The 25,504-nt window shown below is 46.9% G+C and overlaps 1 protein-coding gene across 4 annotated transcripts in view; it reads right to left on the reverse strand.

The window, feature by feature from the left end:
- Positions 1 to 25,504, reverse strand: part of PKP4 (plakophilin 4) — a 771,376-nt gene that overhangs the window by 614,358 nt on the left and 131,514 nt on the right. For all 4 annotated transcript variants that reach the window (XM_078681704.1, XM_078681705.1, XM_078681703.1 and 1 more), the window contains exon 2: positions 17,989 to 18,065. The gene's annotated coding sequence lies outside the window, so the exon portion shown is untranslated. The remainder of the gene's footprint in view (positions 1 to 17,988; positions 18,066 to 25,504) is intronic.

Here is a 25,504-nt window from a genome sequence, read left to right on the forward strand (position 1 = left end):
TCCGAGACTGAAAGCGCGTGCACCTCCCTGTCCCAGCGCGTGCACCCCCCCATTTACAAATACTAAAAGTATACTAAAGTATACACGAGGTCCGTTCGCTACGATCGACCTAAAAAGGACTGTCCAGTAATGATTGACAGATGCAAAAGATGAATTAGAGTGGGGGCGTGGCCAAGATGGCGACCCAGACGGATGCGTCTCAGTGAGGCACCTCACTCCGGGCTCCTTCCCCTGGCCAAATTGTGCTTAAAGTGTCCCCCAGCACGCACATTTTTGGCCCCTGCAAGTGCGGGGGTGGGGAGCTACATCTGGGAAAGGTTCAGTGGAGCAGCACATCGGAACATCCGCCTCTGCACCCCGAGTCTGGAGCCGCATAATGGCGCCTGGCCTGAGGCGGTAAAGAATCAGACTGGCAGCATTAAGAGAGGCCACTGGGGACCAGACTGGCTCCCTTCCCCACTTGGTGCGGGCAGCGACTGACGCCGACGGGGCATTAGTGAACCCCCTACCGTCCATCATCAGGGGCTTGGTGGAGACGCCCACAGCACCGCTGGGGCACCGCCGCGAGCTACTTCCTTGCCACAAAACCTGTGCTGTGCAGGACAGAGGGTGAGGAGCGGACGAAGGGAGCGTCCTCTGCGGGCTCGTCACCTGGAGCAGCGCTGCCTTGATCGGGAGCCCGCACCGGCGACATGGCGCAGAGGGAAGAGAGGCGGGCTTGAAGCTGGACCCCGCCGAAAGAGACTAGATGCGCCAGTGGGGGCCTGCTGACTTCCAGACCTGAAAGGTTCTAACGGACCTTCGTCCGCCCAAGGAGACCCTCTTGACACCCTCGGAGCACTTCACTAACACGGACCTGGCCCACAGGCCAGTGACGCGAAAATTGAGGCCATGGCTGCAGGGCCTAGCCCCACGTGGGAGGAAAAGGTGCTGTCTAGCTGAGGCACCATCAGGAGCTGCATCCATACCACAGGGCTTGAACTGTGCAAGACAGACGGTGAGGAGCGGGCGAGGTGAGCGTCCTCTGTGGGCTCACAACTTGGAGCGCTACCGCCCTGATCGGGCACCCATATTGGTGAAAAGGCGCAGAGAGTTAGGAGGTGGGCTTGAAGCTATGCCCCAGCGTAAGAGATCAGCTATGCCGGTGGGGGGCCCTGCTGACCCCCGCATTGAAAGACTCCACTGGACCCTCGTTCGCTCAAGGGGGCTCCAATGACACCCGCGGAGCACACCACGAGCATAGACCTAGCTTGCTGTGGCGCGAAGTCGGGGTTGCGGGCCGGTTGCGGCGAGAGGTGGCGCCGCCGAGTCAAGGGCAGAGGACACCACACCAGTCAGTAACCCAGCTCCTGGGGCGAGGGGGGGTGGGGGGGAAGAGAATCACTGGGATTGTCGGACCCCCCCAGTGAAGCCCAGTGCGCGCCCCAATTCGCACGTACAGCCTAGAAGCAGCTAGTGTGACGAGGGAGGGCTCTGTACTCAGCCTGCACACCTCCCCCATAGCACTGCTTCCCTCACAATCGCAACACAGGTGGAGTTAGGGGCACAGCCTGGAACTCCCACCAGGCACTGTGGGACTTGAGACACGGAAGAGGAGACTGGAGTAGAGGGATTCGGCGCCACATTTAACACGAGACAGGTACGACGTGGGGGGGGGGTACACAGACCCTCCAGCTACTGACGGGTGTCTTGAGCCCTCTACACTGCCCGGTGCTGAGCTACGGAGGGTGACAATAGGGTAGCACCGGCCCTCTAGAACATGTGCCACATCACTCCTGGCATTGCACATAAAGAGCTGACCCAGCTGACGGGAAGATCATCGGGCCATCAAATCCAAGAACCACCAGTGACCAGTGCCTGCCTGTCTCCCCGGCGGGCCTAGGGGGACGGCCCCTGGACAACCCTGGGCCCTGCAGCCTGAACCAGGGGTCTCCGACAAAGATAGAGATTAAGTCAAGGGGCGAGGACCATCAGCGGAGACCCATCGAAGTACCAGGGGGAACCTACACCCAGACACCGGGGCCTTTGGTGCAGGTTCTTTGGGGTGGACAGTCAATCATGGCCTCAACACGTAAGAAAGGTGAGCGCACTATCACAGATATGCTCCTAAAGGGACCCAATAGAGGGTAAGAAGGCCCTTCTTCCCCTCCCCAATCCAAACAATCACCAGACAACACTGAAGGAGAGGTACCAATCACCCGGGCGTTTCTAGAATCGCTTTTTAACTCTCTCTGAGAGGACTTCCATACACTCAAACAAGAGGTGGCAGGAGAGGTGCGGGAGATACGGCGCGACGTTGGCGGCCTGGGGGAGCGAGTGGCCGCAATCGAGGACAACGACCATACCAGGAGTGAGGAATGAATATGCTACTTACCAGTATGCATCTGTTCTTGGCATGTAGGGCTGCTGACATTCATATCTATAGCATAGATCGCCGCCTAGTGTTGGGTCCGGATGATTGCACCTTGTTGTCCTGGAAGAGTCTTCGAAGTATCACGAGATAGGTGGCTCCTCCCCTGGACTACAGTGCGCATGGGCATCGACTCCATCCTTAGATTGTTTTTAGCCATTGTGGCAAAGATGGAGTGCAATAGTGTAAACCATGACCATGTGTAAGAGTATGTGTGAGAATAAAAAGTCTGCAACCGCTACGGGCGCCGGGGAGGAGGGCGGGCGATATAAATGTCAGCAGCCCTACATGCCAAGAACAGATGCATACTGGTAAGTAGCATATTCAGTTCGAGGCATGTGGGCTGCTGAATTCATATCTATAGCATAGCATACATAGCAGTCCCTCCACTAACGGCGGCTGCCCGTGCCAGTTGCAGAAGCCTGAAAAAGTGTTCGAAGAATGCCTGCCCTACAGCTGCCTGCTGCTTGGAATGTACGTCTACACAGTAATGCTTAGTGAACGTATGTGGTGTAGACCATGTGGCTGCTCTACATATGTCTTCCAAAGGAATATTGCCTAGGAACGCCATGGAGGCCCCCAACTTGCGAGTGGAGTGGGCCCTGGGGGGGACCGTTAAAGTGCGCTTAGCCTTGTGATGGCAAATTTGAATGCACTTAACGATCCATCTGGCAATTCCTGCTTTGGAAATGGGGCTGCCTTTGTGCTGGGCTGAGAAGGCAACAAAGAGCTGTTGTGTTTTCCTGAAATCTTTTGTTCTGCCAATATAGTACATTAGCTCTCTTTTGACATCAAGAGTGTGGAGCATTCTTTCGGCGACAGTTTCGGGGTTTGGAAAGAATGCGGGCAGTTCTATGGTTTGATTGATATGAAACTGCGACACCACCTTTGGAAGAAACTTAGGGTTAGTGCGCAGCACAACCCTGTTGGAATGAATCTGAATAAATGGCTCTCGGACAGTGAGCGCCTGCAGCTCAGTGACTCGCCGTAGAGAAGTGATGGCAATGAGAAAAGCTACTTTCCATGTCAAGAATTGAATCTCACAGGAATGGAGAGGCTCAAAAGGTGGGCCCATCAACCTGGTTAGTACCACGTTGAGGTTCCACACAGGAGCTGGCGGGGTCCTGGGAGGGATGACCCGCTTCAGCCCTTCCAGGAAGGCTTTAATGGCAGGCACTCTGAAAACAGAGAGATGCTGCCTGTTTTGGAGATAAGCCGCTAGGCGGATAAGTGTATCCGAATGGAAGCATATGCCAGATTGCATTTGTAGAGATATAACAAATAGCAGATGATATTTGGAATGGATGCATCTAGCGGGTTGATATTGTGGGTAATACAGTAGATGACAAGCCGCTTCCATTTAGCTGCATAGCAAGCTCGGGTAGTGGGCTTTCTAGCCTCCCGGATGATGTCCATGCATTCAGGAGGCAGATTAAGTTAGCCAAACTCTAAGACTTCAGGAGCCATATCGCCAGGTTGAGCTGTTGCGGGTCTGGATGCTGAATGTCGCCATGGTTTTGCGTCAAAAGCTTGGGTGTGAGGCGCAGCCTTTGATGCGGCACCACGGAAAGTTCCAGAAACGTGGTGTACCATGGTTGGCGTGCCCATGTTGGAGCAACCAGGATGAGCGTCATCGAGTGTTGCTTGAGCTTTCTTGCCACCAGCGGGATTAGAGGCGCTGGGGGAAAAGCGTACGCAAATTTGCCTGACCAGTTCATCCATATCGCATTGCCCTGCGACTGCGGGTGAGGGAACCTGGCGGCAAAGTGTTGGCATTTTGCGTTTTCCTTTGTGGCAAACAGGTCTATCTGTGGATGACCCCACCGCTGGAAGTACGGGCGGAGCACTGATGGATGTAGCTCCCACTCGTGCATTTGGTGGCTGTACCTGCTGAGCAGATCCGCCATCTGATTGTCCTTGCCCGGGAGGTGTTCCACCATGAGGAAGATGTTCCGCTGAATGGCCCACTTCCACATGCTCTGAGCCAGATGAGACAACTGTGGAGAGTGTGTACCTCCCTGCTTTTGAATGTAGTACATGGCCGTCATGTTGTCCGTCCGGATCAACACGACTTTGTTGCACAGATGTACTTGGAACGCCTTCAATGCCATGAAGATCGCCATCAGCTCTAAGTAGTTGATGTGCATCTTTTGTTGCTGCGTCGCCCATAGTCCCTGCACCGTGTAGTGGAGCACATGAGCTCCCCACCCCTGGAGAGATGCGTTCGTCGTCAGGATAATCTGTGGCACAGGCTCTTGAAACGGTCGGCCCTTGCAAAGGTTGTGTGGATTCCACCAATGCAGAGAGCTGTATGCCCGACCGGTCACCAACACTAGGTCTTTCAACTGCCCGTGAGCCTGATTCCATTGACGTGCCAAGCACTCCTGGAGCGGACGCATATGGAGCCTCGCGTGTGGGACAATGAAGATGCAGGAGGCCATCATGCCTATCAACTGCATGATCACTCTCGCAGGCAGTGAGTGTTGTGGCCTGAACTGTAGGATTAGCGACTGCATGTTGCTTATCCTCGCTGGGTTCGGCTGAGCTGTAGCCGCCAACGTGTCTATTGTCGCGCCTAAATACTGCCGCACATGTGCTGGCTGAAGGTGCGACTTTGGATAGTTGAGCGAAAACCCCAGACTGTGAAGAAGGTGAATGGTGTGGGACATGTCGGCCGCGCACTGCTGGGCCGACTTTGCTTGAACAAGCCAGTCGTCCAGGTAAGGGTAGACATGGACGTTCTGTCTCCTGAGGTGCGCCGCCACTGTCGCCAGACATTTGGTAAATACTCTGGGGGTTGTGGTCACCCCGAAAGGAAGGACTTTGAATTGGTAATGCTTGTTTTGAATGGTGAACCTGAGGTATTTCCTGTGGGAGGGGTGGAGTGGGATGTGAAAGTAGGCATCCTTGAGGTCCAAGGTCGCGAGAAAGTCTCCTTTGTTCAGCAATGGAAGAACCTGTTGCAGTGTTAGCATGTGGAAAAGTTCTGAGAGGATGTACCGGTTCAGGGGCCGTAGGTCCAGAATCGGTCGGAGTGTGCCGTCCTTTTTCGGGATTAAGAAGTACAGGGAATATACCCCTGTGCCTTCTTCCTCCACCGGCACAAGCTCTATTGCGCCCTTTTGCAGCATGGCCAGAACCTCCTGCTGCAATAAGTGCAAATGCTCTTGTGACATAGGACGTTGCTTTGGGGGCATGTTGGGTGGAGTGTCTGTCAGCTCTAAACAATAGCCGAACTGGATAAGTTGCTTGACCCACCTGTCCGTGGTGATGGAGTGCCACACTGACAGGAACCGCTGGAGTCTCCCCCCGACAGGTGTTGGGTGGTCGGGGGGCAGTGACAGGGAGTCACTGCTTGTTGGTGGCAGAGGAACGGAAACTGTTGTTGCCTCTGCCTCTGCCCTTTGAGCTGTTGCCCCGGTATCCTCCTCTACTCTGTTTGGGGTAGGATGATTGCGCCCCACTTTTGTTGAACTGCGACTGCTGTGACATTTGGCCTCTGGTAACACCCCGATTGCCTGAGCGACGAAAAGTGTTCCCACGAAACTGCTGCGACTGTAGAGCCCCCATGGACTTGGCAGTCTCAGTATCTTTTTTAATTTTTTCCAGTGTGGTGTCGACTTCAGGACCAAAGAGCCTGTCGGGGTTGACTGGTTGGTTGAGGATGGTTGTTTGTATTTCGGGCTTGAACCCGGAAATTTGGAGCCAAGCCTGTCTCCTCAGCATCACGCTAGTATTGATTGCCCTAGCCGCTGTATCAGCAACGTCAAGGGCGCACTTGATAGCAGCATTGGAAATGAGTTTGCCCTCTTGTATAAGCATTTCAGCCCCTTCCTTGTATTGGTCTGGCAGGTGTTGCAACAGGGTCTCTAGGGTGTCATAATGTGCCCTGTCGTATCTGGCCAACAGCGCCTGTGTGTTTGAAATGCGCCAGATGTTGGCCGCCTGTGCTGCTACCCTCTTCCCTGACGCCTCTAGCACTTTTGACTCTTTGTCCAGGGGAGAAGCTTCACCCGTGGTTTGAGAGTTAGCTCGTTTGCGAGCATTGGAGACCACCAAAGAGTCCAGCGGCAGTTGGCCCCTTATATACGTTGGATCGCCAGGTGCCGGTCTGTATTTCTTTTCAATCCGAGAGTTAACAACCCTTGCTCTCGTGGGTTCCTTAAAAATGTCCGCAGCATGCCTTGGACCCCCTTTAGCATGGGGAGAGTTTTCACAGTTTTTTCCGCAGTGGAGAAAGTGTCAAAAAGGAAATCAGCTTCCACAGGGTCAGCATGCATATCCACATCATGGTTCTTAGCTGCCCTTTCTATCAAAGCATGTAATGCTGTGGAATCCTCGGTGGGAGACGTCTTGATGTTGAACACCTGAGGGTCAAGGGTTGCCTGCTGATCCCCCTGATCACCCGTGTCCACCCACGAGTCCTGTTGCTCATCAGGCTCAGTGTGGGCTGGGAAATTATACTCCTCATCCTGCTCCTCCCCATCTTCTCCATCTGAATAGGTGGGTGATGGCGTTGCCCCCCTTGCAGGGTGCTGAACGCTGGGTTCAACCAGTACAGGAGTATCCTCTTCAGGCCTTTTGCGTTTCAGGGGAATCCTGAAGGCCTCCAAAGGCTGTGACGCCGTAATCTTCCTCTTCAGAAGCGTTAGCTTCCCGGTATCGGCGTCGATGTACTGCTCCGACTGCTCAGACAAAGAGTGTTGCGGACGCGTGAAACCCCCAGCAGGGGGAGTCGACTTCGACCTCTCCGGGTCCTTGGGCACCGGTCGCGGTGCAAAGGCCTTCGGCGCCACCTTAGGTGGTAGCGTGAAAAGGATCTGCTTCGAAGCCAGTGGCGGTGGGACAGCCTTCTTTGCGGCGGAAGGGATCTTCGGTTCCGATCCGGAAGCTCTGTCCTTAATACGTTTTAGGGAGTCCGAGACCTGCTTGGTGAAGGAAGCGGACGGCTTCGTAGACCCGACCGATGTCTTCGGGCCACCTCCAGAGGAAGACTCGGGCGCCAACACCTTCTGCGTATCCGATGGAGGTGCACTGCGATCCCCGACCACAGCAGTGGACGTGGATGCCGACGACTTCGCCCCGGCAACTTTGACCTTTGGCGCCGTAGTGCCAGACTTCGGCTCGCGCCCTTGGCAGCCGTTGTGTCGACAGGCCTGGTAGATTTCGGCTCGACGGCCTTAGGGTGAACGGCCTCACACGGTTTCTTTGGCTTTGGGACGGTTGTTGCGCTCGGCACCGAATCGACGGTCCTTCGTGAGCTGGGGTCTTCGACCACCTTCGCCGCCGTTGAGGGTGCGACACTTTTCTTTGGCTTCGAGGCCACCGAAGACGACGGCGTCGATGTGGGAGCAGTCGTTTTCGGTTTCGATGGCGCGTCGGCCATCTTAGATGTTGTCGATACCGACAGTTTCTGTTTCGGTTTCGATTTAGGTAATGGCGGCTCCGCCGAAGTGTCTGTGGCGGGGCCGGAAGGCGGGGCCGTGGATATTGGTGTAGGGTCTAGGGTAAGGCCATGTGGCGATCCTTCGACCCGAGCCTTAGTAAAAGCACGAACGGGGTATAGCTCTTCCTCCGAGCTATCTTCCATGGCCCCGTAGGCCTCCTCGTCGTCTCCTACCTCTTCGACGATTTCCTCCACGTCTTGGCCCTCTGTGTCCGCTTCGTAGTCGGACTCGACGACCACCGACGGAGGCGAAACTTGAAGATGGACCTGTTGCTCGTCCGCTTCTTCATTGACGAAGATGTCCACCGGTGCCGGAGCCGATCGCCGGGCCTCTAGGCGCGCCACGCGCCTAAGCTTGATGGTTTTCTTCGATCTAAACCTGGAACAGGCCATGCAGTTGGCCTCGTCGTGGTCCGGCGACAGGCATTTGTTGCAGACCGGGTGGACGTCGATGTGTGGGTATTTAGATCCACACACGGGACAGTGTTTGAATGGACTTCGTTCCATGCCGTCGAAGTCTTGCTGCGTCGATTGGGCCCCGATCCTCGAAGTATCACGACTCACGGGATATCCGACTGGAAAGTTGGATGTAAGGGAGGCACCGAACGCGAACAATACCGACGGGTCAAAGAAGGCCTTTTGGCCTTGAAAAACTACGTTTTTTGTCGATTCCGAACCGGAGTTAACGAAACCACATCCGAACCCAATGGCGGAAAAAACAATCTAAGGATGGAGTCGATGCCCATGCGCACTGTAGTCCAGGGGAGGAGCCACCTATCTCGTGATACTTCGAAGACTCTTCCAGGACAACAAGGTGCAATCATCCGGACCCAACACTAGGCGGCGATCTATGCTATAGATATGAATTCAGCAGCCCACATGCCTCGAACCTGGAACACCTTCAACAAGGACTTATCGGTCTCGAAGAGCAACAGGTGGGCCTCCAGGCACATGCTGAGGATCTCCAAAGTAGGTCGCGATGAAACAACATATGAGTCAGGGGGGTCCCATCATCTGTAGAGGGAGCAGATGTAGCACAATACCTACAAGGTCTCTTCAGGGACAAACTCAGAGAAGGCCCAGACTTTGACATTCGGATTGACAGAGCGCACAGAGTGGGTCCACCACGACGAGCTACGCCCCCCCACCGGCCGACATCCTCGCCTTTCTTCCTGATTTCCCCCTGAAAGAGAAGATCCTAAAGGAAGTTAGACTGAAACAACCTATACAAAACCAAGGTCACTCAGTGGCACTCTTCCAAGACCTCTCCTCCATTACGCTCCAGAAAAGAAAGGCGTTTGAAGAAGCCACTTCCTTCCTAAGAGACAAAGGGGTCACATATTCCTGGGGCCACTCATTTAGACTGATCTTTAGGTGGAATGGGGCGCTACATCAAATGAGGTCCCTCAGAGAAACTTGCGACCTCCTGGGCCTCACCCACACGGATCCGGAAGACTCGCTACCCCAATCCAAACAATCAAGAAACAATAGGTGACAAAAAGTGCGCAGATGAAGAACCTCAACAGCGGCTGGCCTGAAACCGGATCAAGCAACCCTATTGCAGGAGAGAGTGGCAGCCGTAAATGCGGTCTCCAGAGATACTTCACCTCTTGCCTAATTTGACTTTCAGAGGGGGGGACACTTGCTGCGACTCATAGCTGGCTGGGGGAGGGGAGAGGTGGCCCGAACGGCGCCAAGGTTGCAAGCTCCCACAGGTAACTTCACCAATTGCCTGCAGTGCAGGAGGTCAGGCATTGGACTTTGACTGATTGGAGGGGGTTCCAAGTTGGGGCTAGGGAGGAGGGGGGGTCCGGTTTGTTGGTAAGGGGGACGGGAGGGTGGGCCAAGGGGGTTGGGGGGACAGGGAGGGAACCGGTGTGCCGCACAAAGGGGGGAAACGAGAGTCATCGAAAGGGGGCAGCCTCCCGTAGGTTTACGTTTCTCCTAAGACTGGGGATATCATGTCAGACCCCACCCTAAAGGTAATTACACTGAATGTAAAAAGGCTTAACAACCCCATCAAAAGACGGGCCGTGTGATCGTACTGGAAGAACTCATGCACTTCGATCTGCTTGTTGCAGGAAACACACCTCCTCTCCAAAGACTGGCCCAGAATGCGCTCCAGAGCATTCCTGCACCAGTTCTACTCTTCTACCTCTGACAAAAAAGCAGGGGTAGCTATATTGTTGGCTAGACACTTTAGTGGCATGGTGGGGGACAAGGTAGCCAAAATCAAAGGCCGGCTCTTAGCTTACAATGTACGGGTGGGAGGCATGGCCTTGGTCGTAGGGTCCATATATGTCCCCAACTCCAAACAAGAATCCTTTCTCCAGAGGGCCCTGTCTGACACCCTAGGCCACCAAACGCGACTCCTCCTAGTGGGTGGTGACCTAAACTTAGTGATGGACCAGGAGATGGATAGATCGGGTCACTGTTATGGTTCCACAGGGCCAATCTCCTCAGAGGTAAAGAAGGTGTTGGTTAGTAGAGGTCTATTGGACATTTGGCAGGAGGTACACCCCCACAACATTCACTACACCTTTTATTCTCACGTGCACCGCAGATCATTTTAGCTAGGCTAGATCATTTTATAGGGTTCTCAGAGCCTTGCCGCAACAGTAAAGGAAGTGGACATTATCCCAGCCCCACTTTCAGATCACGACGCAGTAACACTCACAATGGCCATCCGCCGAACCAAAACACATAGAGGCCGCTGGCACCTGCGAGAAGCCCTCTTACAACTGAAAGGTGTAACCCAACAATTGCACAAAAGCATCACTGACTACCTTGCACTTAATGACAAGCCGGACGTACCTTTGACAGTGGTCTGGGGAGCACGCAAGGCAGTTGTACGGGGGGGGGACCTCATAGCTATATCGGCAGCTGATGCCAAAGACCGCAAGGAAAAAAGGGAGAAGCTTTCGGCTCAGGTGTCCGAACTAGAGAGAGTGCATAGTCGCGCAGGGGCCCTGAGGATATGGCGACAGCTAAAGGCGGTTCGGGCGCTACTCGCCGGGCTGGACTTGGATCAAGCGGAATACGCAACCCTTCGGCTGCGACACACCTACTATGTGGGAGACGATAAACCAGGGCGACTGTTAGCGGGTCCAACGGTCCAAAATTACTACCCTCCACGACGCTCAGGGTCAGGCAATACACGATGACAACAAAATAGTGGGGATCTCTCTCTGGACAAAGAGGGGGAAGCCTATCTCAGGGGTCGTCTGTCACCGCGCTCAATGCGGCGGGCGCCGCTTCACTAGACGCACCTATCCGGACGGCCAAAGTAGTCAGCGCAATATCACTCCTAAATCCCCAGGGCCAGATGGCTTCTCCGCCGTTTTTTATAAAACATTTTGCCCTCTATTAGCGCCGATCATAACCAGACTCCTTAACTGCTTCCAGGGGCCAGGTTCAATACCCCCTGACATGCTCGCGGCCAATATCATAGTACTGTCAAAGCCGGGCAAAGATGCTACCCAATGTGCAGCCTACAGACCCATATCTTTACACAAACTCGACCTCAAACTTTTTTACAGGGATTTTAGCCGCAAGACTGGGCCAGCGTTTACTGAGCATCATAGAGCCCGATCAATCGGGCTTTATTCCTAACAGGCAGTGCAGCGATAACACCAAACGCCTCCTCCACTTAATAGACAAAGCCCTCTATAACAACTCAGGCGCCACGCTACTCTCGGTAGATGCTGAAAAGGCGTTTGACAGGGTGGACTGGGGGTCTCTAGATAAGACACTGGCGCACTTCGGAGAAGGGGACCGCTTCAGGGCATGGGTCGCTAGCTGCTACGATGCAACAATCTGCATCAACAGCATTGGCTCGCAACCCTTTGACATCAGGCGCGGCACCAGACAGGGATGCCCACTATCGCCCCTTCTCTTCGCGCTATACATAGAACCTCTTGCGCAGAGAATCAGAGACAATCCTGAAATAGTGGGCATCAACTTCGGGGGTGAGCCACACACAGTTAGCCTTTATGCCAACGATATTCTGGCTGCACTTGACAACCCCCAGCAATCTGTGCCAGCCTTCCTGAAGGAAATGGAGGCCTTTGGAAAGGTATCCGGCTTTAAAATGAACGCCGGAAAGTCAATGCTCCTACCCCTTGATGTAACGCGCATAAACCTGATGGCAGGCCATCGGCTTATGGGGGATTGTTATCTCAAACCTCGATCCCATACCTGGGGATCACACTGATGCCAAACACCGTGCAGACAGTAGATCGGAACTACTCAGATCTTCTCTACCAAATACAAGGTGACCTGAGGAGATGGCAGCAACAGCCACTGTCACTTCTGGGGCAGGTCGCAGCAGTCAAAGTGTCCCTCCTCCCCAAAATCCTCTATATAGTCCAGACCATTCCAGTGACTCCTCCACGGGGAATGTTAAGAAAATTGCAGGACGCAATACAACATTTTATTTGGGCCAGGAAACGCAGAGATCTTGCCCTTTGTGCTCCGCTCGAGGGAGGTTTGGGGATCCCTAACTTGCTGAGGTACTTCCAGGCAACACAGTTGCAATACTTATTAGAGTGGAACCGCCCCGAATCAGAGAAGAGATGGCTCTTCCAGGACAGAGCGATGGCGCAAACGTCACTCTGGAAAATTCCCTTCCTGAAACATTCCGACAGGCCGACCTACATCAATAAGTCTCCCATCCCTCACATGATACTGCGGGTATGGGATACGGTGGCGATCAAAAGGGGGCTCACCACCTTCCCTTCACCTATCACTCCGCTATTTGGCAACCCAGCCTTCTCTCCAGGGCAAGAGGAACAGGCGTTCGGGCAGTGGAGAAACTCTGCATGCAGGTCTGCGGGTCACCTGTTTGACCTGGAGGGCTTCATTCAACTCGCTGACCTAACGGATCTGTATGAACTATAAGCACCACGACAATACCAATATTTTCAGATCAGGCACTGGTTGAGACAGCCCGAAATTCGTCCGTTGGTCGGCAGGCAACTCACGACAAATTAGAAATGGTTCTTTACTAAAAAAACGGACTGGCAAGCAATCACGGACCTATACAAAATGATCAGCCCCACGCAACGTTCCACAGGCCAGAAAAGACGGGAAATTGAATTAGGGAGAAGCCTCTCTGACAAAGAATGGCAAGCCATATACTACAGGGCCCACCACACAGCCAGGAACACTGCCAGTAGGGAAACAGCAGTTAAGATCAAGACTTATTGGTATTTGACACCAGCCAAACTTAACAAAGGTAACCCAGACCGCAGCCCCACTTGCTGGAGGACATGTGATGAAACAGGGACACTGACTCACCTATTATGGGACTGCAAAGAGGTGACAGACTATTAGACGGCAGTCCTCAATGATATAAACACCTAATTCGACACAGAAATTCCCCACTTCCCAGCCTACACAATCCTAGGGCTTCCTAACGCACTCACATTACCACTAAAGCCAATTAGGGGGAAGCAAATGGGGTTAGCGATGGGGGCTGCTGTACAACACATCCTCTCGCAATGGGGAACTCCTAGGCGTCCCACGCACACGGGCTGGTTACAAAAACTTTGGTATATAGTGGGCATGGAGTGGATTGAAGCTATCTTTACCCAATTTTCAGCATCATTGCCACCATCTGGCAGCCCTTACTCTCCCTCTTAGCCAAGGAATTCAACGAATTACATGTCCGAAATACCTCCGCCTCCTGCAGCTCACAGACACATCTTCCCCAGACAACACCTCCAATACTCAGAATTGAATCCGCTCTCTCACTGGGCGGGGATACGGCACACCGGTTGGGTTGGGGAGGGGGGGGGGGGGGGAGTTAAGGGGTATGGGGGGGGGGGGAGTTAAGGGGTATAGGAGGGCGGCGGGGAGGGGGGTTTGTTGTAGTTTAATGGGGCGGTTGGGTATGCAGATTAGCGTTGCTCGACCCGGACATGCGCTCATGGACACATTATATCCCTGTGACTTGTGAACCTTTCTTTTAGGGTGTGGGTTAGGGTCATTAGCCCGAGGGGTTAGGAGGGGACATGTGATTATTGTAATGCATAATACCTGATGCTCTTGAAACTCAATAAAACAAAGTTAAACAAAAAAGATGAATTAGAGTCAATTAACCCTTGCAAGTACTCTGTGGGAAAAGAGATACACATGAACCACTCACAATTCTCAGTACGAACACACAAGAAACATTTGCATAGGAGAGAGGAGGTCTATAGCAAGATGGCCAAGGACAAGTAAGTGCAAGAAGCACATCTAGGACACTCCTTGAAGGCAAGACAAAGCTATTCGAAGGGCATCGACTTCAGGGTTTGCAGAGTGGAGACTAAATAGCTAATTCTAAAATTACAGGACGTGACAAAACCAAAACAATTTTTTTAATACTTCCAAATGGAATGTGACTTACGCTATTGTCAATTCCATGGACACTGCCACTTAAGACACACACTGTAAAAATATTCAAGATATAAAACATATTACAGTCGACCAGACTCCAGGACCATAGAGAAAAATCTAAGAAAACTGATATTCTTCCAAACATATAATACATTTATACTTAAGATGCACAAAAAAATCACATCTCTTAGAGGAGCAGCCATATTTATTACTTTGATGCAACTCAAATCCCCGCAAAGGATCGACAAGACAAGTGAAAGAATGTTCACAATATGCTAGAGTATAAATCCTAACGTCACAGGGTGTCATATTGTAGACGTGGCCTGGAGTGGTTTTCAATTGAGGACCTACTGAACACAAGTGTGAATATGAGATCAAAAGTAGAGGGATGAGAAGATTGGTCAAAAACAAACATTAGCCATCATAATGGAACATGTTAAAGTAACCATATAGGGTAATATATTTGTTGCATTTGCACAAGTAATAAAAGACAAAAGATACATAGACAACCGATGGGGGAAAACCAGTGTCTGGTACCTTCACTGCGACAAGCAGAATTGGGTAAATGTATACCTATACTACAGGCTGTCAACAAAACACCATCAAATATAGGTACAATTGATAAATATTTACATATGGAGGTAGGCTTTATCAAGTAGAAAGAAGTCCAGAGACTGTGGGCCGAACAAAAAAAAGGGAGCGAGAGATAGCAGGAACTTTCAGAGTAATAGACACTCAAAAATGTAACGTGAATGCACAGGATAGTGTTTTAAGTTTATCTCAACAATCTGAGGCTACAACAAAATATCTGTAACCTGTGGAATACCACAACACTGTTTATTTCCTGAAATTGAAAGCCAACAAAGATTTAAAAAAGGAAAAGGCAGCGAATATGATCTGGAAAACTTGTAATGCGGCACGGTCTTCAGTTCTAAATGATGTGGAATACCTCTCCCAGCATCTCCTTAACTATACACAGAAGTGGCGCAGATTGGCCACTTTCCCCAGAACTCACCACAGCTATAATTCCTGTACTCCTCAAGGAGGGCCTACCTTTGCTACACTGTGCTTCCTATAGGCCCATATTCCTCATCAACACGGAGGTGAAGATGTTTGGAAAAATGTTTGCCATGAGACTCCGATGCCTTATATCTATCCTGGTCCATCTGGAACAATGCACGTTTATGCCCAATTGAAGCACCTGGCACTGTAGTCGCTGACTGCATATAGCAACTGCCCGAGCACACGAGATGCTAGAACTTTGTGTTCCTCTACTTGTTGACTTCAAAAAAGCTTTCGATTCAACAGACTGGAGTTTCCTGCAATTGGTTCAAGTGCATATAGGACTTGACCCTTGCATCCGCAGTTACACTGACTTACTTTATTCAAAGTTGCAGGCTCGAGTAGCAATAAAAGGCATCCTCTCAGCCTCCTTCCCTATTGGTAGGGGGACCCGGCAGGGGTGCCTCCTGTGCCCACTGCGGTTTGCACTCTCTATGGAACTAGTCACCTGCCTAGCTTGATGCAACGTCCAATTGCAGGGATTGGGGAGGGAGGCAGAATCTATTCATTTTGCAGACAACACCCTTCTTTACTTGGCCAAACCGTACCAGACGGGTCAACCTCAGCCTCTATGATGAAGCCTCAGGCTCATGGTGAATAAGGAGTAGTCCTTGCTCGTGCAGATTCCCCACCACAACACAACCGTGCTCTGGCAATCCTCCATATCGATTAAGCAACAGCTTCAAATATTTGGGAATGCACATCTTGTTACTCCACAATCTGATCTGAAGCCTCAACCTGACACCTGATCTCACATACGAATTGTCAATAGACTCATATTTTTACAAGTTAGCTGCAAGATGCACAACACCGGTACTTCCTTTCTCTAACTTCAATCAACCTTTAAATAAATGCTAGCCCGTTTATGTGACATCGTTTTAATATCAGTGCTGAGTCGAGGAAACAGCAGCCCAGTGCTGCTGTTGACTGGGGGCACGCATGTAAATGTCAGGAGGTACGCATGAGTATCACCGTGCTGGAGTCTAGCATTTTATTTTAGAAATAAAACCACATTTTAAAGTTTCAAACGTTTAATTAACATTTGTATTTTTTTCTATTTTGATTAGAATAAAATAAAATATTTGATAAATTGTGTATTTGTTTGATGTATGCTTGTGTATCAAAAGGATGTTCAGATAGTAAAAATTGCTTAGGGAAGATCACACCGTATTAACAGTCCACAAACCAGCTACCTTTTTTCTATAGCTCATTGACTTTGTCTTTCACCCTGCATAGAGCTCCACTGCCATTTATCTAGGTTTATGCTATAGAAATGCCACAGACATGCAAGGAGTCCACAGAAGTTAAAAGCTTAAGAACCGCCGAATTCGACCCCCCTGATGGATTAGACCCCCAATATCACCTGGCTCAAAAGTACCAACATTTAAGACACATGAAATCTGGTTACAGATTTGAACGTTTTAGGCCAAACGGCACCCTAGATATACAATTGTTGTTGACAGCATTTACCAAACCGGAGAGTCAAAATAATAAAGGTAATATTTTATAGAAACTGGGATCCGTATTAAAAGTCTGTTAGCAGGTTGGAAATAAGCAATTGTGTTGATTTGTTCTGCACCTCAGTTTTCATACCCTCAGAAAACAGGAACGACTAACCTGTACTAAAACAGAGAAGGAGGGTATTACTACTTTGACCAGTGTCTTAGTCTGTTGTTCAAGTCAGGACGGGCTTGCACTACTATGGGCTATATACAGAGAAGTTAAGATAACTTTACAGCCTCAGTTCACAGCAGAAGTTAAAAATCCAAAGAACTCCAAAGACAGACAGGGGAACAGGCAATCTAGATGGGATGTTAGTACAGGGAGATTTCTGTTTTTATACCCCTATCACGCTGCATCGGGAATTACTTGTGGCAGCAGCATTGCTTATAACAGAGTTCTCCTATGTCGGACCTGGAGGGTCAGATCCATGCCAGATTTTTAGAATATCCACATTTAGATAAATGTAGTTATTTTAAAAATCTGGCATGGATCCGACTCTCCAGGACTGACACTGACCCTGATTTATACTCAAGTCACACTAGATGCACACCTCTCGACTTTTTGGAAGTAAATTAGTTAAGTGTGCTGTGCACCTGTGCAGAACTCTGTAAGACACAGTTTGAACTCTAGAAGGAACCAGTCAGCCTTTCAACCTTCACAATTTGCTGAAGTACCACGTAGTTGGATGCTAAACACGTATTACTCAAGCCCATAGAGAAAATTCAGCTTGAGCAATGTTCCATCTAGTCATTACTTGTCAAATCACACACATTTCCTGCTCTAATCACCCAATCCTTCTTTGCCTCTCTGGATTTCCTGGCAACACCTACACAATTTCCTGCTTAAGCCGTACAGTCATCCACTGCTCAATATTTTCTGTTTGCATTCCTCAACTAGCAAGCAAGTGATAGCATAAAAGTAAATGAAGCAATAAGTATTCATTCAATTTACTGTCCACCCAGGCAAAAACCAAAAGAGTACATCCACATATTATAAACTGCCAAGTGCTCGGTTATAAAAATTCTTTAAAGGAATATCCATGTTAATTTGGAATAACATACTTGGAGTTTAAAAAAATAAGCAATTTATACAAAGATAATGATCGTTATTTAAAATGACTTTTGAACATGCCGCTTATTTTTTATTTACAAAAACAATTTTAATCTTCAGTCTTTTCGAGTCTTACCTTCTTAATGACGCAGAGAACAAGCTCGCCTGGCATGCCATAATACTCAGTGGGTATGCTTGTGTGGCTTAAGATATCTGAAATAAAACATACCATGAGAGTGTTACCAGTAATAAACTGAGAAGTACGAGTAAAGAAATAACAGTCCACTACGTAAATGTATGTAGGTTAAACAATTACTTTAAAATGGGACTTCCTTCGGCATATGTGGGGTTTGTCAGCACAGTAAACAATAGGCGTTGCTGTTACAAAAGTAATGTTTCCCCATTTACAGACCTCAAGGGGATGGAAGATTTGCCTTTTGGCAACAACAAAAAACGAATACATAATTTGTATAAAAAGTTTTTCGTTTGCAGATTGTTATGCATTTAACACGTTTGGAGGCCATATCTGTGAAAACAAAACAATTTCTTACTGCATTACTAGCAATAGCGAGCAGAATAAAAGAGGACACAAACTTCAATTGCACTTTGCACTAAAGCCAACACATATCTTAGGTATGCCATTCTTGCTCATCTTTGTGGTCTGGACTTAGGTGGTCTGAAAGCTATATAATCTGACAAATCGATTAAAACACTTAAAAAAATCTCAGCTTTGTCACACAGGAAAAATCCAGGCCCATTGGTAACAAGCACAAGGCAAAAAGATCAGTAGTTGGGTAAAGTATTAACCAATGTTGTTAAAAAGGCTAAGAGTGGCTATTATTAAAAAAACATAAGTACACTAACGATTAGCTAAATGATGTTAAGGGCTTGATTTATTTGTGCTTGTACTGCGCTGAATACAAATGGCAGCCTAAAGGAGTCAGGGCAGTGCACTGTCGGAGCATTGTTTAACATCCAGGAAAGAATAGATCAATAAATGCATTGATGACAGAGAATTACTCCCAGTATGCCATGTCGGTCAGTCTACAATGGAAGCAACTTCATGCGTCACCATATTGCCACTCCTTTGAAATTCATGCTAGGAGTCGCCCACGTGCGATTGTAGCCTATGCCCACCACATCTCTGAAACCTTTTAAATTGGTATACAAACTGTTGGAGAGTCAAGTTTACTTGCAGGAGTATACGATTCATCAAGCTAGAATGTCACGGCCCCATTCTATCTGATGGCCTTCCATGAGAGGCACAAGACTTTGTACTACATCAGTTATGCCACAGATACTCACCCCAAACTCAACTGTGATTCGATGCAATGATGTATAATACTCTGATTTGTATCCTTATGACATCTTTCTAAGGGGACCTCAGGAGCACTCAGTAATTAGACCTTTAGATGCAATTGGTATCTCTGACGTATAAGGACACAAAAGTATAGAATAAAATCACATGGCGGTTGCTCCCATTTGTTGCCGCTACACGGTTTACAATCTGTGATAAGACAGTCACAGCAAATTTGGATATTTCATTGCAACAATGGCTAGAGTATAATAGCTTTACACAAACCATAATATTTACAGCATAAAGAGGAACAGGTCTGCTGCTAATAAATAGTCACAGACACGACGAATAAGTCGCACTCCAAAATGAGATAAAACACAAAGTGGACTAAACAGTGATGAGACTATCCAAGCTGAATTCCTCAAATACATGGATTATCTTCAGACAAGAGTTCCAAACTAACTTGCACAGTTTTACTGGCAGTTGAAACTGCCATACGAGTATAATTTATCATTGCTCAAGAGTTCACAAGGTATTATGAATCCCTGTATTTAGCAATGACTCTGCACTTTGTGGAACATATGAACCCCATTTACTGGGTCAGAATATTCACTCCTCAAATTGCCAAAGACTGGACAAATCTCTGAGCGCATGAGAAAACATCTGGTCCAAATGGCTACCTCTAAGAAATACTTGAGAGATATGCATTGCACCTCACTCCCCAACTCGAGTATATATGAAATGGCCCATAAGACTGGGATATAGTCCTATGATTTAAGAGGAGGGGAGATTACATACATTATTCTGAAACCGCGAAAGCCTCCTAATTAATGCGAATCGTAAGCCTAGATCCTTAATTAAACTGGCGACCTTCTGTAGAGAATGGATCATTTTTCCAACGATACAAAGAAATACAATATACAGAACCATGGGCATGCATTAGGCTTATTGGAACACAGTCTGAACAGTTTCTTATTTAGCAAGGCACCAGACAGGGGTTACCTCTTCTTTTCTCTTTAACAATAGAACACCTGGTGGAATGGATCCAGCATGATGCAAAACTATGTGGGTTCCAATGGCCATAGTGTAGGGAGAACAGGATTTAATTATGTGCTGATGATCTCCCAATAGATCGATAGATAGATATATTAGTCAATCACCAAACGAAATAATAAAGTAGTTAAAAGAAACAATGCAAGATTCTCCTTCATGGTTTGCATTTGGTAGCATCTCAGTACTGTGATTTAAATATATATATATATATATATAAATATATATATATATATATATATTAAATATATATAAAACTTAAAATAAAATGGATCTTTACCTATTTGGTTACTCTACTTTTTATTTCATCATCAGTCTTCTCATTAGTCTTAGTCAATCAAGTATCTCAGTCTTCTCAATACTGTCTAGAGCAAATGAACATTGAAGAGTAGTGCAATTGAACTCTTGGTTAGTCTACAGCGATATTATTAGTTATTGGGTAGTTTTATTGTGGTATGCCTATACTAACATAGTTAAGACAAAATATTTGTTGAGTACCCCCATGCTAAGTTGACATTTTAAGAGTCAAGTCATGACTTTAAGAAAAAGTGTCTATTAGAATCAATTTATTTTACGAAATTTCAAATAAATTGCAAGTTCTATTATATTGGTAAACTATTTAACTCTTGGAAGGTCATTTAAGAAAAGACTAGGACTAAATTAAGTAGAAGCAATTAACAACAGTGATATCAAGAAGTGAAAATTCGTTTTTTTAATTAAATGAGAGATTTATGGTTTCCTGTTTACATAATGTACTTAAAGAATTTCTCTGCATCTAGAGTTATATGTAAAAAGAATGTAATTTGTATGTAGGATGAACATTATGTTTTATCATTGTGTTAATTTGATGTGAATGTGTTGACACTAGAGTGTTGAATTTTTATATATGATTTCTGTGTCTAACAGCCGTTAAGAATCGCAAATGTACACGAAACATGTGTTGGCTGTATTCACGGAGGCATCAAGGCTGTATTGCTGTGTTTATTCAATCACCAAACTAAAGAATAAAGAAGTTAAAAGAAACAACGCAAGATTTTCCTTTGTTTGCATGGGGTGCATCTCAGTACTGTGATTTTAAGTATTACATTACCAGACTGGTGGTGGGGACCAGTCACTGAGACGCATAGCGCCAGGCAATTATTCCTATTACCCAAAAGAAAATGATTGTGTCTATACACACCCACACACGCCTATATATCAGTAATCATTCACAGGCCCTACCTCGCTTAAAACTAATAATGCAAATTTACGGTCTATTCATAAACTGGACAAAATTAATAGGCTGGCGCTGGGCCTCAGATCACTTTAAATGTTTTGGTATGCAATTGGCACTCAAAAAGCAGCAGCATGAAACTTGATCTTAATACCTTTACTTGCATGTATTAAACAAGACAGAGACCTGGACCTTCTGGTTGCCTAGTTTAAAATATTTCTCTTCCCCTGCTTTTCCAAGTACTTCAGAACTTTCCATACAAGATAACACAAGATACCACCCCCTTTTATCCAAAACACTACCATCAGCAATGTTGAGATTTCTTTGCACTGGTAAGCAACCCCAAATAGTGTATAGAAAGTTTTTTGTTGTTGTCATACAAGGATTGGGACTAGCAGACACCAAATTATATTACTGAACAAACCAAATTATCCCTGTGAATGCATGACATTATCACTGTGAATGAATGGCTAAAATTCTAGTGGCAATAAAACATCTAGTACCTAAATGTGACATAGCCCCCAAATGGTACTCCGCAAGGACTTCTCCCGTACAGGAGTGGATGCACGGCATGGACTGGAGTGCCAGGGCAGAGGAATAGGTCTATAACTCTTGGGGATAGCCCCAAAAACATATAAAAATATGGGGTAACTGGTTAAATTATCCCTTTACTGCACGGTTATAGGCAGAGAAAATTCTTATGATCATTTAGCGGAGATGTTGGTCTGTTTTCTTGAGCAAGACGACAAGCTGTATAATGATGCCTGCTATGTTTTGTTTCTCGACAATGTTTTCCTTCAAACCATGGTTTACCTGCATTGGGATAAAATAAGTCAGTTTGCCCTTGCATTACAGTTTTCGGGTGGCCTTCTATCCCTATAGAGCTGCTCTTGAATCAGGGACCCCCCATTGTATACCTATCATTTCGGATTAATAGTTCTTGTTGAGAAGTGAACACCCAATCATTACTCAAATAACTGTGGGACCCAGTAATCATAAAGGTTATGGAGTGCAATGCTATCATCATATATACCATTTATAAGGGTTTCTAATGCTATTCTCGAGGGCTGACTATATCATACTAAGGTGCAGACTGTCTCAATCACCCTTCGGAAAGAGACCTTTGGAGCCCAGTATGATCGTCTGAAGACTTACATTGGGATCACTATCATTCTGTAACACACTGCCTTTCCAATGGAGTGGCTGCCAATGTTGAACATCTCTTTGGAATTCTGCCATAAATCTATAAATTCCATTTACGGAATTCATTTTCATGCATGCGAACACAGTTACCCAGGTACATTAACCCCTCAACCGCAATTTTGAAAGATGAGGAGTACTATTTGCTCCCATGCGGAGAGGTGGCATAGAACATTGTAGATATTTGCACCACCATATCTCCACAATCTTAATTAAAAATATTGAACTAACCTTTTACAAATTGTCTTCCAATTTTGATCAAATTTGTTCCTGCTCTTTAAAATGATCAGTTACCTACAAAGGGTAAACCCAATACTAGTCTCTGGGACCTGGGTAAAGGACCGTACATAGAAAAAATGGTCCCAGAAAGCGATCATACAATGAAAAATTCACAACATAAATACAAATTCAAGACTAACACAAGGAAGGCGTTGCTTATAGTGTTTAATTCACACTCAGCATTGGTCTATTATTGACATTGTTCACATATTATTATATATAGTGAGGTCCCTAGGTGGGGATGAAGGGGGAAGGCAAGGTGGGGGGATTGTGATTCAGGTGAGGGTGGGTAGTCACTGCAAGTGTGTAGTGTGCATCAAAGTGAAGTTTCGACCCCACTAGTTCAGTAGGCTATTACAATCCTTACGCCGGGGTCTTCATCAGGACAGAGGTATGGGGGCGGGTAAAGGGAGCTAGGGAAGAGCATGAAAATGACTTTAAAAAGAGGAAGCCATACAGATCAACTAATGCAACTCTGGGATGGAAGGAGCAGTTAAATACCATAAGTCGCCTCTGAGGAGAGGCTGAAGTTATGTTGGGGCACGTGTAGCTCCTTGTACGCAAGAGCAGGAGATCAGCACATGTGAGAATAAGGTGCAGAATCAAGTTTGAGGATTGTAATAGCCGACTGAACTAGTGGGGTCGAAACATCGACATTCCTTCACCAAGCCAGCTTGAACAACTGTGCTTTAGTACTGTGTTAAGATTGAAAACCATGGCTACAAAAGTTTGTTTTTTGCTGTAAATTGTGATTAATAGGCTCGAAGAATGAGCCACGCATTCTAATTGATATATATTGTTTTGATGCACACTACACACTTGCAGTCACTACCCCACCCGAATCACAATCATCCCACCTTGCCTTCTCCCATTATCCCCACCTAGGGACCGCACTGTATATAATATGTGAACAATGTCAATAATAGACCAATGCTCAGTGTGAATTAAACATTATGAGCAACGACTACCTTGTGTTAGTCTTGAATTTGTATTTATGTTGGGAATTTTTCATTTTATGATCGCTTTCTGGGACCATTGTTCCTATGTACTTTAAAATTATCAAGCAATACAACTCTACGTAACCAATACAGAGGTTTCCTCAAACTTAGATTTGTCCATTCTTATGCCTACACATTTCTGCTTATCTTCCTCATAGCAATACTCTTTGAATTGTATTGCAGCATTTATGTCTCTTACTAAGTATGGCACAGAGTGTTTGCCTGCATGAGGGTATGTGGTTGTAGGGACGTGATCTATGGTTAGTTTTTAATACTATAAGGGAGGTTTTGCCATGTAGTGATTGATAACCTGACTACCGAGGTGCAGTTATCGGGCTAAGTAAACCAGCACTTTGGAGTGTGGTCATGAGGTGTGAGACGCCCAGCTTATGGTTTTCAGTTGGCCGGCAGTTTTTAGCAACGCTGCAGGTCCCTGTATGGTATTTGTTATGACCACAGTCTACTTGGCTGGTTACTGCACTGGGTTGTCCAGCTTAATGATTTGTTTAAAGTTGTGTTGATCTATGGCCACATGCTGAAAGATGCTTCATAAGTGCAGCTTACGTCTTAATTAGTAGCAAAGTTTTAAGCACATTAACAATATCAGATCTGATTCCATACCAATGGTACTTACTTTGACAAAGAGCAGAAACACTAGATTGCACAAGAAGAGTAGGAAAGTGTGGCTGCAAAAGAGTTTCTGCTATTCACAACTTATTGTTACATCTGCAGTACTTTTGCACCGCTGGATTTCAAAAGGCAACAGTTTCAAGAATGCTGCCATAACTCATTTTAAGGATCAATTCAACAGACAATACTTTGTGATATGTAAGTGACAGATGAGCAATCATGCTCAGCAGCAAGAAATCTTGAACTATATTAATGCAACAGTAAATCAAAAGGTGTTTGTTCTAATGGAGTTCAGGTTCTGCTTCTAAAAAGATAAACTTGCCTATAGTGATAATATAAACAGCGGAAGAGATTTCACAAGAGCAGTTTTTAAAGATTAGAAATGTTTACATAACTTATCTTGAGTTATGTCAAATGTATTGTGACTTATGTGATCATAAACATATTCCATTAAATGCATAGGCTGAATATTTTGTGTTTTCATTGAAAACAGGGCATTAAAAACAAAATTGCAAAGGGAAATAATGGTCTTCCCAAATCTCTGATTGATGGAGTTTTCATATAAGTCAGCAGCTGTTATGTTTGTTTGACTCCCCTCAAGCTATATTACCACATGATGGCGGGAGACCTAGAAAGCATTATTCCCATTCTTTTGACTGAGCACATATGACCAGTCATTTTCCAATTATAGGAAGCGTAAGCAAAGGTCAATAGCAATAAAGATGTAGTATAACGAAATTCACAAAGCAAGCATCCATAGCACCATGTGACTCACTGAACAAAAAAAAAATTATCTGCAATACTTCATGTTGGAAATACAGTAATATACATTCACACACACATACGTGTGTATGAATGTGTGTGTATATATATATATATATATATATATACACACACACACACACACACACACACACACACACACACACAGAAATCATGCCAAGTACCCGCATCCAGTACTGCAGTTAACTAAACGTTGATTGAA

Source organism: Lissotriton helveticus, chromosome 3_1 (assembly GCF_964261635.1).
Source record: "Lissotriton helveticus chromosome 3_1, aLisHel1.1, whole genome shotgun sequence".
Taxonomy (NCBI): Eukaryota; Metazoa; Chordata; class Amphibia; order Caudata; family Salamandridae; genus Lissotriton; species Lissotriton helveticus.